The sequence below is a fragment of the Acartia tonsa genome, chromosome 9 (genome assembly GCF_053477335.1).
Source record: "Acartia tonsa isolate MP-2025a chromosome 9, ASM5347733v1, whole genome shotgun sequence".
NCBI classification, from domain to species: Eukaryota; Metazoa; Arthropoda; class Copepoda; order Calanoida; family Acartiidae; genus Acartia; species Acartia tonsa.
In genome coordinates this window covers 24,256,888-24,268,990 of record NC_137268.1, presented here as the reverse complement: position 1 = coordinate 24,268,990, position 12,103 = coordinate 24,256,888, and the positions used below count along the sequence as shown (strand labels likewise).

Sequence of the window (12,103 nt, the reverse complement as noted above, 5' to 3'; positions counted from 1 at the left end):
ATAAGAAAACGTTATTATTATAATACTTTGGGGACTAGTGTAATGTAAATGCCCCCTCCCTCCCTTCAATTAGAACCTAGTAATAGTGTCTAACTTTTTATCTTTGTGACGTAACAAAAATCCATCTCTTTTTTAGGGGTTTCCTTTCCTACCTCCCCTCTCATCCTTCGATTTTTGTTACGTCACAAAAATAAAAAGTTAGACACTAGTACTAGGTTGCTTCAATTAAAAAGTCTTTAGATTTTATCACTCTAGAAATTGTAACCGTAATTATTTTAGTAATTTGTTGTAAGTAAGATTAAAATGTTGAATAATTTAAGGAAAAACTAATTTAAAAAAATTTTTTCTTTTGGAATTGAAAATTATTTTGAACTAAAATTCTTTAAAATGCTTTTAAATCATGTCAAATTTAAGATTATAAAGGGTTAGTGAAGGGAAAAAAGTGATGGGGAATGGATGAAAAGAGCAGAGTAATAAAGTTAAAAGAAGTTAAGAAATCCAAATTATTTACACTCCTAATAAATATCAAGTCTGGCTACCAATACAGACATGATAGAAGTATAGACAGACAAACAGACAGAAAAACAGGAAGACTTACAAAGAAGTTTCACAGCTAAAAATAAAGTATTTGTTTTTTTGCATGTGTTGTCTGTCTTTTATGTACACGTGTAAGACATTCATGTTGAATACCTTTTTAAAAATAAAAAAAAAACGATCATTGATTGGTTTGGGTATACCTGACGACCTGAAAATATGAAAAGCAGAAAAATTGAATTACCAGCCACAAAAAAGGTCTACGAATGGCAGGACGCGCTGAATGATTGTGAGCTGATATAATTTCCTAGTATTATTATGATTAGGCTCCCAGCTGTAGATATGATCTTGAAAAGCTTTTGTGCATCTTCGCTTCAGCTTATTAGAGAATCCAATTATGACACATGGAATTATCAAACACTAAAAAGTATATGTTAAGAGTAGGTTCAGGGATATAAGGGATAAGATAATAAGAGAATTGCTGTACATCCCCAATTTTAATACCCCTTCTGTAGATTGCAAACAGTGGTTGAACCGTTTGGACACTCAACTTTATTAACCAACCAATCAATATCCATTAAAAGTCCCCAAAGTTGTTTAGCCAACTAATAAGAAAACGTTATTCTAAAACTTTGGGGACTAGTAAAATAATCAACCCATTTTCTCCTCTATCTCTGATTAGATGAAAGGTAAAGGCAAACTTGGACATATAGACAATACACGAGTTTAGAGAAGCCTACATTACCAAATAAAGGCTTTAAGTGATTCCTTACCTTTGTTTTAAATTGAAAATTTATTTTTATTATATTTTTATGACCATGCAAAAGTTAAGTAATTGTTATGTCATGATAAGTTAAAAATAAAATGTTTGTATTTAAATTTAGTAATATATTTTAATATGAAAACAGAACGATAATATATATAAAAATCGAAGTTACTTCTCCTCTCCAGAAATGACGGATGGACAGACATTGTGAATTTTAGGGTAGATGCTCAACATATCTTTCATATCGACCGAGAAAATTAATTATTAACTGACAACAAAGTTGAGACTTTTTCTACATAGGTAAGATAAATTCACATAAATTTTCTTATCTTAAATAGCATCCGAGTAAATTATATTTCCCATTGCATTACTGACATATTAAAAATTGCTTCACGTGAATTTACGAGTGGTGCCTATCTCCATGATCAACCAAAATTTACTCTTCCTCAAAAACTTTTCAAACAGACTCACAGAGGACATCTGGAATTATAGAGTAGCTTTGTTACTAAAAAAGATCTTGAGGTTCAAATTTGAATAAGATAAGAATTCCAACAGTTTATGAATAATAATAGTATGTATATGTATTTAAAAATTCCCTATAGACTTTTTAAATTTCTAACCTGAACACTGTCTTGCATCATAGCTACAGCAAAAAGTCGAATTTCTAAAAAAATAATTATTATGTTTATAAGAAAAATAGAGGCAATATTGTAAATAAATATATTAGATTTAAGAAAAGTATATAAGGAGAGATAGAAAGATTAAAAATTGAATATGAGGGGAGGTAGGGATTTTTACTTTTGCATGTTGCCCTAATCCTGCGTGGCCTATACCTGCGGTGTCCTTACCCTCCGGGGCTGACCAGTACCTAATATAATCTAACCTAACCCTACCTAAACGTACTACTAACTACTTATATTCAGTATTTTAAAATAAGGTAAAACAGGTTTTCTGTGCTCGATTAGGCAATCAAATCATCAAATATTTTTTTCATATGGAATACTAACAATCGCTGATTATAGAATAGCTTCGCTTCTAAAGATACCTAAAGGCTGGTTGCTCATAAAGAAGTAGAACAGATAATAACACACAGAAATAAAGGTTATAACTGCCACATGAACAATACCTAAAAATCAAGCATATGCATAAGTTATGATTAGTAGATTTTTAATGATATAAAACAGGATTGCTTTTGGCCTAAATTATAAACCATTTGCAACTACAATTTTTGGGTTTGGTTGAAAGGTTTCAGAAAACCTTGCACCACCCGAAGGATCAAAATAAAGTTTTCAAGGACAAACCCCAAACTGTCCCAGTTTTGAGCAAGACGATTCAAGTTACGTCATATACGTTTCGGGAAAGAAAAAGGGAAGGGGGGAAGAAAATCTCTTCAAAAGATTTTCTTCCCCCCTTCCCTTTTTATATGACGTCACAGGAATCGTCTTGCTCAAAACTGGGACAGTTTGGGGTTCGTCTTTTCAAGTGTTATCTACTTGTGATTAAATGATTATATGCAACTATGCTTATTTTCATTTAAACTATAATTTATATTCTTGAGAAAATAACCTAGAATGTGCGTCGTTGTAAAATTACTATAATTAGTAAATAAGAAATATGAACCCAATAAACCCTTTTGTCAAAAAGATTTAGTTTAAGCCCTTAATTAGACAAAAGACTGTAACATGATGAATGAATTAATCTTTACTACGAAGAGCAAATTAATGATACAAATACAAAAAGTTAATGAATTATGTACTTTTCTTAATTCAAATAAAAAAACAAGGATAACAACATCCTTAAGTAGTGAAGTAGCACAAAAAAATATGTTTAAGAATATTAAGAATTTAAGTAATTTAAAGAGCAATTGTCATAATCAAGAAAATTAGAGGCATTTTTTTATTTCTTGATATTTATATTTCAGTATGATGACTGACAGACTGACGGTCAAAGTAAATGACATACTGGATGTTACAAACAATAGGAAATTTTATTTTAATATTTTTAAGTAGCTAAAAATCTACAGTCCTGCCGACTAGGATGTTTCTGTTTATTTTGATGGGAATTTTGACAAGGAGTTTCAGTCTTATATCTTTTATAAGAGCCAAGAAATTCACGTTTCCCCGAAATTGTTTTAGACATACATAGACATTTAAATTTTAGAGTGGCTTCGCTACAAATAATATTCTAAAATAAATTGGTATGAAGATTACCAATTCTTGCGGGTAGTATGTTCCTTCTTTTTGCTTTTATCAGCTCCAAATCTATAAATAATACAAATAAATTAGTGGAAAATAATCACAAGGCACTTTGACAAAAATATAATAATTTTATTTCGTTTTGAAGGCATCACTTTAAATTGTCTAACAATTTATTCAGCCGGTCAGACGGACGTATATGACATAATTTTAAAGAATTTTAACTACTTAAAATGATTACCATGTAAAGCAGAATTTGTTGCTGTTTGATTCTTCAAGAATATAAATAATCTGCAATTGATAATAACAAAATTAATCCTATTATATAAAGTAGTAAGCGTTTTATGTCTGTCCCGAAGGATCTCGCTAACCGCTGAACCGATATTGTTCTCCTTTACAGTTAATCTTCTTATAGGTCCTAGGAAGGTTTTAAACTATTTTTGGGGAGGGTGTCTTAAACCAACTCCCTCCAAAAAAATATTTTCTTACTCTTTTAAAATACAAATTTAAAATTGGATGAGGTCGACTTTCCCCCTCCTATTTTAAGTGCCCCTAGAGGCTTCTAGGGGCGTAGCCGCTAGTAATTTATAACAAAATAGTCCATCAAATCATACTGTTTATAAGTAAATAATATAAATAGTTTATTTTTTTTGAAAACATAATCCATAAAAAAATAATTTACAAAGATGGCAACATTCATAAGAGCGAAGCTGTGAATGATAAAACTAAAAAGAGAATTCATCAGACCAAGTTTGAAATCGATAGGACAATTCTATCATGCGTAATGATAAGAGCTGACTTTACGGACGTACTGGCGAAAGGACTTATAAACAGACCCTAATAATAGAAAAGCATCAATTCTAAAAATAACATTTATCACTAAATTGTTCTTAACAGTTAATCGATAAATTCCAAAGCAAGATCTTATTTAACGATTTTGATCACGATGAAAGGGATGTGACATATTAAAGAACTTTTGCCTCTTACTTATCTACCATTAATAAATCTGATTTAAGTGCTAGATAATAGTACTAATAAGAACGATCTGTAAAATGCAAAAAAAATGAGGAAAAATTATTTATTGTCCATCCCTATACAGCCCTGGTCTTATAAAGTAACTCAAAAAAAATATACCATTATTAAAATTCTATTGAAGAGGCTTATAGGGGCTATATTTTTTTCTAAAGACATTTATTTTTAAATAATGCACACTAAGAACTATTTCTGTATTATCAAGTATTAAAGATATTTTTGGATGAACCAATCTAACTTTTTAAATTTTACGATCATAAAAAAACACTTGGTTAAGAAAATTTGACTAAAAAAGCATAGTAAACCAAAATATTGAAATGAAAAAGAAAAACTCTAAGAATATACTGCATACAACGAGTAGATGAAAATTGCATAGAGATAACGGTTACATGTCGCATGAACAGACATACAATACCGACAGAAAAAAAACTTGCTCGTAGAAATCTTCACATGTAATTTAGAGTGATGCCTATCTTTATGAACAGACAGAAAAAATCACTTTTCCCTTTTCAGACAGACTTACAGAGGATATTTGGGAATATAGAGTAGCTTTGGTAAGAAAAATACATATTTAGGTTCAAAATTAAAGATATAAGAAATCCAATTGGATTAAAAGTTTGAAGTTTGTCAATAATAATAGTAATATGTTTTTAATAATTTTTATGTTGACTAACCTGAAGTAGGATACAACTGTAATGATGTTTGAAAACATCAGAATTAACCTTAAATAAAGGTAATAATTTATCATTTTATTGGATTTTAGTATCTACTTACTATAATATAAGATACTAGTGGCTACGCCTATTATATATTTCTGGTTTACTAATTTAATTCCAGTCTATCACAAAATTGAATGTTAATTGAATTAAAACTGTATAGAATGAAATATTCAGTTTTTATGCAGAAATTTTAGAAAGATACTCACATAAGTAGACTGTTGAATTTCATCAAATTAAAACTTTCTTGAAACTTTTCCGGACTCTGATTCCAAGCTTTCAAACAAACTACAAGAAATGTAATTATACATTGTAGCTGTAAACAACCGAAACTAATTAAAACAACAACAAAATGTATATCAAAATTTTAGTATTTATTACCAGGGAGTAAGGGAGGGGACAATGGGCAATTAATTTAATTTAAGAGTTTTTGAAGAATGGCCATGAAATCCAGAATAATCCAGAAAATATGGTGAAAATTGTAAAGTGATTGTTGATTAAATCTAGAAAACCATAAACTAAGAAAAAAGTTCCAAGAAAAAAAGCAATCATTTGAAAAAAGGATTACCAGTATTACAGACTGACATAACCATTCTGTAATTAATTACTAGAAATATCTCCCTGGAACTCTCCAGATGACAGGGAAAGAGAAAAGAGATTTGGGGGCAAGTGATGTGAACATGGAAAAAAGGGGCAGGCAGGCGTGTAGGGTAACTGCTAGCTGGCTGGGCAAGTATATGACCTGCATATGTTCCTGCCCCTTTTTATCCTGTTTATTTCCCCCATCTCCCTTCTCCATTTCCCTTTCTCGTCTACTTTAAAAAAGGAGGTGGGGGTGAAGGGAGTTAAATAAAGTATGGAAGGGGGGCCGTGTATTTATATTTAAACTACTCTCTGTCTGCAAAACTATATATATTCAAAACTAACACAGCGAGTAGCGGCATTTCTTGCGCAAGTACCCAAACTCAGTCAGAAACTGCTAAATTCTTGCACATTCCCTTTAAGCCAGTACCCAAAGTCTGAGACTCCTAAAGATTGAATATTTGATCCATTGTCCCCTCCCTTACTCCCTGATTTATTACGAATGCCCCTCAAAAACAGGTAAAATAACAAAATAGATATATCGAATTCATTCAGTTGTTGGTTATACTAATAAGTACATTTATCAATTGTTTTGCGAAAGTCTAACATACACAAACTTCAAATTTGGAGCTACGATATTCAAGATTTTTGTTTTGGGGATTGTAAAATAGTGCGATTTTTTTCCCCTAAAAAATGTATCCCAGGGGAAATTTTTATAGGGTGAGGGCAAAATCCCATATTTTAGTGTACAAAGTTTTCACCATTTTAGTGTGGGTTTCATTGGATGTTATTGAGAGAGGGGGGTACATTACTTAGACCCACACTATGAACATTCTCTACTCAAGTGTCGCATTTTCACTTCAAGTTTTTATTACTTACTGTTTCTGAGAAATCCAAAAGTATTTGATTCATTTTCATTGTAGAAACATTGAAAGAAAACAATGAGTAATAAACCTTCTAGTAGTAAAATAATCCTGAAGTAAGAGTTTCTAATTAAAATAGGTTAATAGAATACATTAGCAACCTTAACAAGGACAATCAATGAATGTTAGATAGGGCATTTTAAAACGTTTTCTGAGTTCTAGTTTTTCTTTAAAATATCATAAAGAAGTAAACCAGCACCCTAACCCCACAGATTTTTTGCTATATATCTAAATGGTCCCGTAAGGTTGGCTAGCAGCTACAGAATATTCCAATTATGTGTATGTATTTACTAAACTTAACAGACCATTTAATCATAGCCTATCTTAACACATACAGAAATACCAGGGGGTGGGTTTTTTTGCCCTCCCTCCTCTCAATTATTCAGGCTTAATAAACTTACTTGAACAAAGATTTCTTTCCATTTAGGATTCGCTGAAATTTTAATTCCATAGTACCACTGAATTAGACATTATATCATAGCAACCAAGTCAATATAAAAGGCTTCAAGTTGGTTCCATGCAATAGTAATAATATTGGATGTGCAGTGCAGTGCAATTATATAATTAATTGTAGAATTTAATGTATTTTTTCGTATTCAAACCAAATATTTTGATATATAACTTGTAAAAAATATGATTACCTGACTAGCAAGAATCTTGTTAATGCAATGATAGCAACATACAAATTTTCTGACAACTAAAATAAAAAAGTAATGGAGTGTATGTCTGGTTTTCTTTGTACTGTGACTATTTATATGTATCTTAACAATTTGTTAACTGCGTTTTTTAGATTGTTAATATTCAAAGAATAAAATAATAGCAATTTCATATCAATAAATATTTTATAAAAACAGATAATCTGGCTTATAGATAAGGCTTAAATTTATTTGTTTTAATGATTTTTATTTTGGTTTTATAAATCTCTATAAGAAGAAAAAAATAAACAAGGATGACAACATCCATAAAACCAAAGCTTTGAAACGGTAGGACAAACAAACATTAACACTTGAGTGTCAGAACAAATTGTAAGTAAATTTGTTGTATAACTGCTAAAATACAAGATAATGTTGAAGGGCATACTTACATTTTTAGGACTTGATTATAGAGATTCTTTGCTTATAACATTGTACTTTGTTGTTGTAGGAATCAGTATTAGAAAAATCAGATGAATAGGTTAATTATATAATGTACAAAATTGTTGTCAAAAAACTACTGCAGGAATCATCATGTAAAGAAAAAGATAAAATCATCTTATTAAACTAGAAAAAGAATACATTTTTGGCCAAGAAAAATTTCTCGTTCAATGATTAATACTTACATTTCCATGTACCATAATGGCATGTAGGAGGGAACATTCAAATTCCATATTTCTAACCTTTTCCGTTTCTTGGTGACCAGACCCTAAAAAAGTTGTTTATTGAAATCTTTCGTAACTACATATGTATAGTTTGTCTGTTTATATTTAGACATTTTGTAACAGTCTTTAATTTTAATATACAAATGTGTTGTTTTCGCCTTTAAAGCTAAATTATTCGGTTTCAAATCTTGTATAACGATTCCTGTAACAATGAGCTATAATAAAAAAAGTTTAATAAGAATCTTTTGAAAGGTAGGGAGAGAGCTTTGGAACTTTTGAAACATGTAAATTTTCGAAATATTTTGAAACCTTATTGTTCATTGTGATTTGTTTTATGATGTATTACTGGACGATAAGTCATGTTGCAATGAGCATAACATCTATAAAGCATTTTCCATTTGAGATTTATTCTTATGATAAAGTATTAGGATGTATGTTTGTGTGTTTGTATTTCTGTACCAAAGGATATCACTAACCGCTGAACCGATCGGGTTCTCATTAACAGGGTAGCTTCTATTAGACCCCGGGAAGGTTTATACCTATTTTGGGGGAGGGTACCACCACCCTCCCAAGAGAAATCACAAAAAAATCAAATTTTTTTACGCTCAGAGACTTGAACGCAACATAGATAGGTAACGTATTATCTTAGAAAAAGACATTTAAAGTGCCACTAGAGGCCTCTATATCATATATTGCCATAATCTCGAATATTTTTTTGCATAAAATATGTCTTATTTTTACCTGTATATATTAAATAATTTCTCCAAGGGGCTGTAAATACACAATATTGAGTTCTGCAAAATAAAAGTTCTTATAAAAATTACCATAAAAGGAACAATCGAATAACATTTTTATTGAAGACAATAAAGTATTTCAGGAATAAGGTATTACTAACTTGCAAAATAAACAGGGAAAAATTGAGGTTCAGATTTCAAGTTTATAAAAAAAGCTTTAATTAGCTTTTTTTGAGTATTTTGTTTCTCTTTAGTTTTAGTTATCATTATTTCTCTTACAACGCAAACTCATAAATACTTAAGAGTTAAACCCCTAGTTCAATTTAGCCCCCAAGTTAGTTTTTGAAATAATAAAATTGCTTTTTTGGCTACAGATAAAAATTATTATTCAATTTTAAAAAGAGCTAATTACTTCAATAAATATTTTTTTATAAGTCAATTGAACGGACGGACAGACCAAAGTACAAATATATCATGTTTAAAGAGTAGCACCTATACTAAAAATATGACAAACCTTCTCAATGCTTCTAACCATGTAAAAACATTAATGGCTGTGTGATAATAGTTTCTATCTGCATAAAACGAATACAACTAAAAGCATAAAATTATTTAAATATTAACGACTTCTTTATATACTAGCAGCTAATCCCCTACCTGCCTCTAGGGCACTTAAGAGAGAGAGGAGGGGGAGGGCCCGAGGGGGTATGTGGAACTTTAGATTTCGAAAGAAAAAGAAAAAAAAATATGATGTCTTTTTTACAGGTACGATTTCTCTTTGAGACAGACAGACACACTTCCTGTTACTTTTATATAATAGGATATACATCTACAGTAGATAAAAAACAATTATAGATCATTTAATATTTTTTTATTGAAAGCAAATTTATTCAAAACACGCTGATAAAACTTTAAAGTCCTTTATAAGCAAGGAATGAATTAACTTGATATACGGAAAAAGTTATAAAATTGAGTAGATGCATTAGAAAAAGTACTTACAATAAATAAGTTTAAAATTGCACCAATTATGTTAAAAAACGTTGAGATATGCCAACAGTCTGGATCTAAAAAATTAACTCATTAAAATCAACATAAAAATAAAAGTAAATGATTTACTTATTAAAAAAAATAAAACAATTTAACAAATAAACAGCTAAAATCTTTTGAAAAGGTATTGTCGATATTTTTTATATAATGTTAATTACAGTCAACTAAACGTCTTCTATGTTTTGATCGGTCATACCGTTGCATAGAGTAGATGGTGTTCTAGAAATGGGGTATTCCTGTCCAGTTTTTTGTTTAGGAATGAATATTTCTTACCCGAGGGAATAAATGATGGACCGATAGGTCATCATTTATTCACGAGGGTAAGAAATATTCATTCCTAAACAAAAAACTGGACAGGAATATCATTCTTATTTAAACAAAAAACTCATTTTTTATGCTAAAATGTGGTTTAATTAAATAAGTGTTCTTTTCAAAAAAATATTATAAATATGAAAAAAGGAGATTATTTTCTTTCTTTTAGTAATTAATAAAAATTATAAAATCTTCAAAAAAAAATTAAAAATCTTCTAAAATCATACCAGGGATATAAAGGAGATACCAGGGAAATAAATGAATATTTACATCCACTATTTAAGGGGTTGTTTATATGGGAATGGGTATTTTACCTACGGGGTCTTGCCATTCCAATATCCTAACTATTTCTTTAGATTGGAAGGACTGATCGAGAGAGAGTATCCTAAATGATTCTTCCTTCCAACTAAAAAAATCCATTAACATTATAGATTTCTGAAATAAACTTATTATTAATTTTAAACACTAGTTGATTAGTTATGTTTATTAATACTGTTTATTTTCGCCCTGCGGCTACTAATAAAGGGATTTTTATGGCATGTTTTCATATGCAAAATTTTTTATTGATCCAATTTAAATATTCTTTTTTATTTATAGAATTGGTTTTTATGCAGCTGAATCGAGTGTATTCTCATTAGTATTGATAAACATCATAGACTAAATATTCTATATTCTTTAGTTTTCATACCGAAAACTGCAGTCTCTTGGGGGGAGATGAGGAGGGGGGAGTGACTTTCTATTTAGCTTCCAGCCTTTTCCAAGATTTTAATTAACATAAACATACAGGCTTAAGAATGTTTAGAATTTTTTTTAATGAATCATTTAGGAAATGAAAATTTAACATTAAGGATACGCTTAACCACTTTTTTAAAGTCAAAGTGTTTGTTAAATTTGTCTTATTTTATATCTACTTGATATTAGAGAAGTAGTTAAACACATTAACAACATTTTTAATTAAACAAGAATGAAAAAATCTATAATAGCCAAGATCTAAAATCTAAGGTAGGACAAACCATATTAAAACTTGTAAAGTGTCATTGTTTAATAAGTAGAATATTGATTTAAAAATTCAAACAAAACATTTTTACGACTGTACTTGGTTATATAAATGCTTCGCTTATAATATTATACTGTGTTGTCCAAGAAATCATGATTACAAAATTAATGAATAGGATAACGAATATTCTACGCATAATAAAGGGATTCCATCATGTCAAGTTTGAAATCGATACTACAATTCTAACATTCCAAAATTGACGCCAAGAGCTATATGTTAAGTAATGAGGTTATGTTCAAAGCAAAATACTGTAAAGCTTTGCTTTTAGATAGACCAGATACATATTATACAAAGATTAAATAATCTAAAAATGTTTTCCTATTACTTTATTGTGACTGACGTCCGTACAGACATTACCTACAGCTTTATGGAGTAGTTGCACTATCTGTCATTTTAAAAGAAAAGTGATATTTTTAATTGACAATGATATCATTTTTTAAAGCTGCAACTAATATAAAATATTAAATGTTATTATAATCTACGTATATTTTCAGTAGCGACGCTGCTCTACTATTCGAAATATCCGTCAGTATGTCTATCTAATAACAAGGATAAGTATTAAAAGATAAAGGTTTCATGTTTTTTCTTTTTATACTTATCACTTCATGAAAAATCAACATCTACTTCATAGATGATTTTTTCCCCGTTTGTTCAATTGTTTTTAGTTATTGTTCGCAACTTATTTATGTTATTATCCTTATTAATCTCAAAAGAGGACATTTTATTTGGATATATTAATTTCTAAATTTACATTGTACTTAGATGAGTACTTAAAATATAATATCACGTATAAAAATTATTAAAAAGGAAAAAAAAATAATGAAAGTAATGTGTTAATCTTTTTAGTTAAG

The 12,103-nt window shown here is 29.5% G+C and overlaps 1 long non-coding RNA gene across 1 annotated transcript; it reads right to left on the bottom strand.

The window, feature by feature from the left end:
* Positions 1 to 774: 774 nt before the first annotated feature.
* On the bottom strand, positions 775 to 3,783 carry LOC145327454 (uncharacterized). Its single transcript, XR_013882177.1, has 5 exons — positions 3,737 to 3,783; positions 3,511 to 3,561; positions 2,346 to 2,426; positions 1,921 to 1,964; positions 775 to 954 (listed from the first exon to the last, which is right to left on the bottom strand). It is a non-coding gene; the product is annotated as an uncharacterized LOC145327454 (long non-coding RNA).
* Positions 3,784 to 12,103: the final 8,320 nt, after the last annotated feature.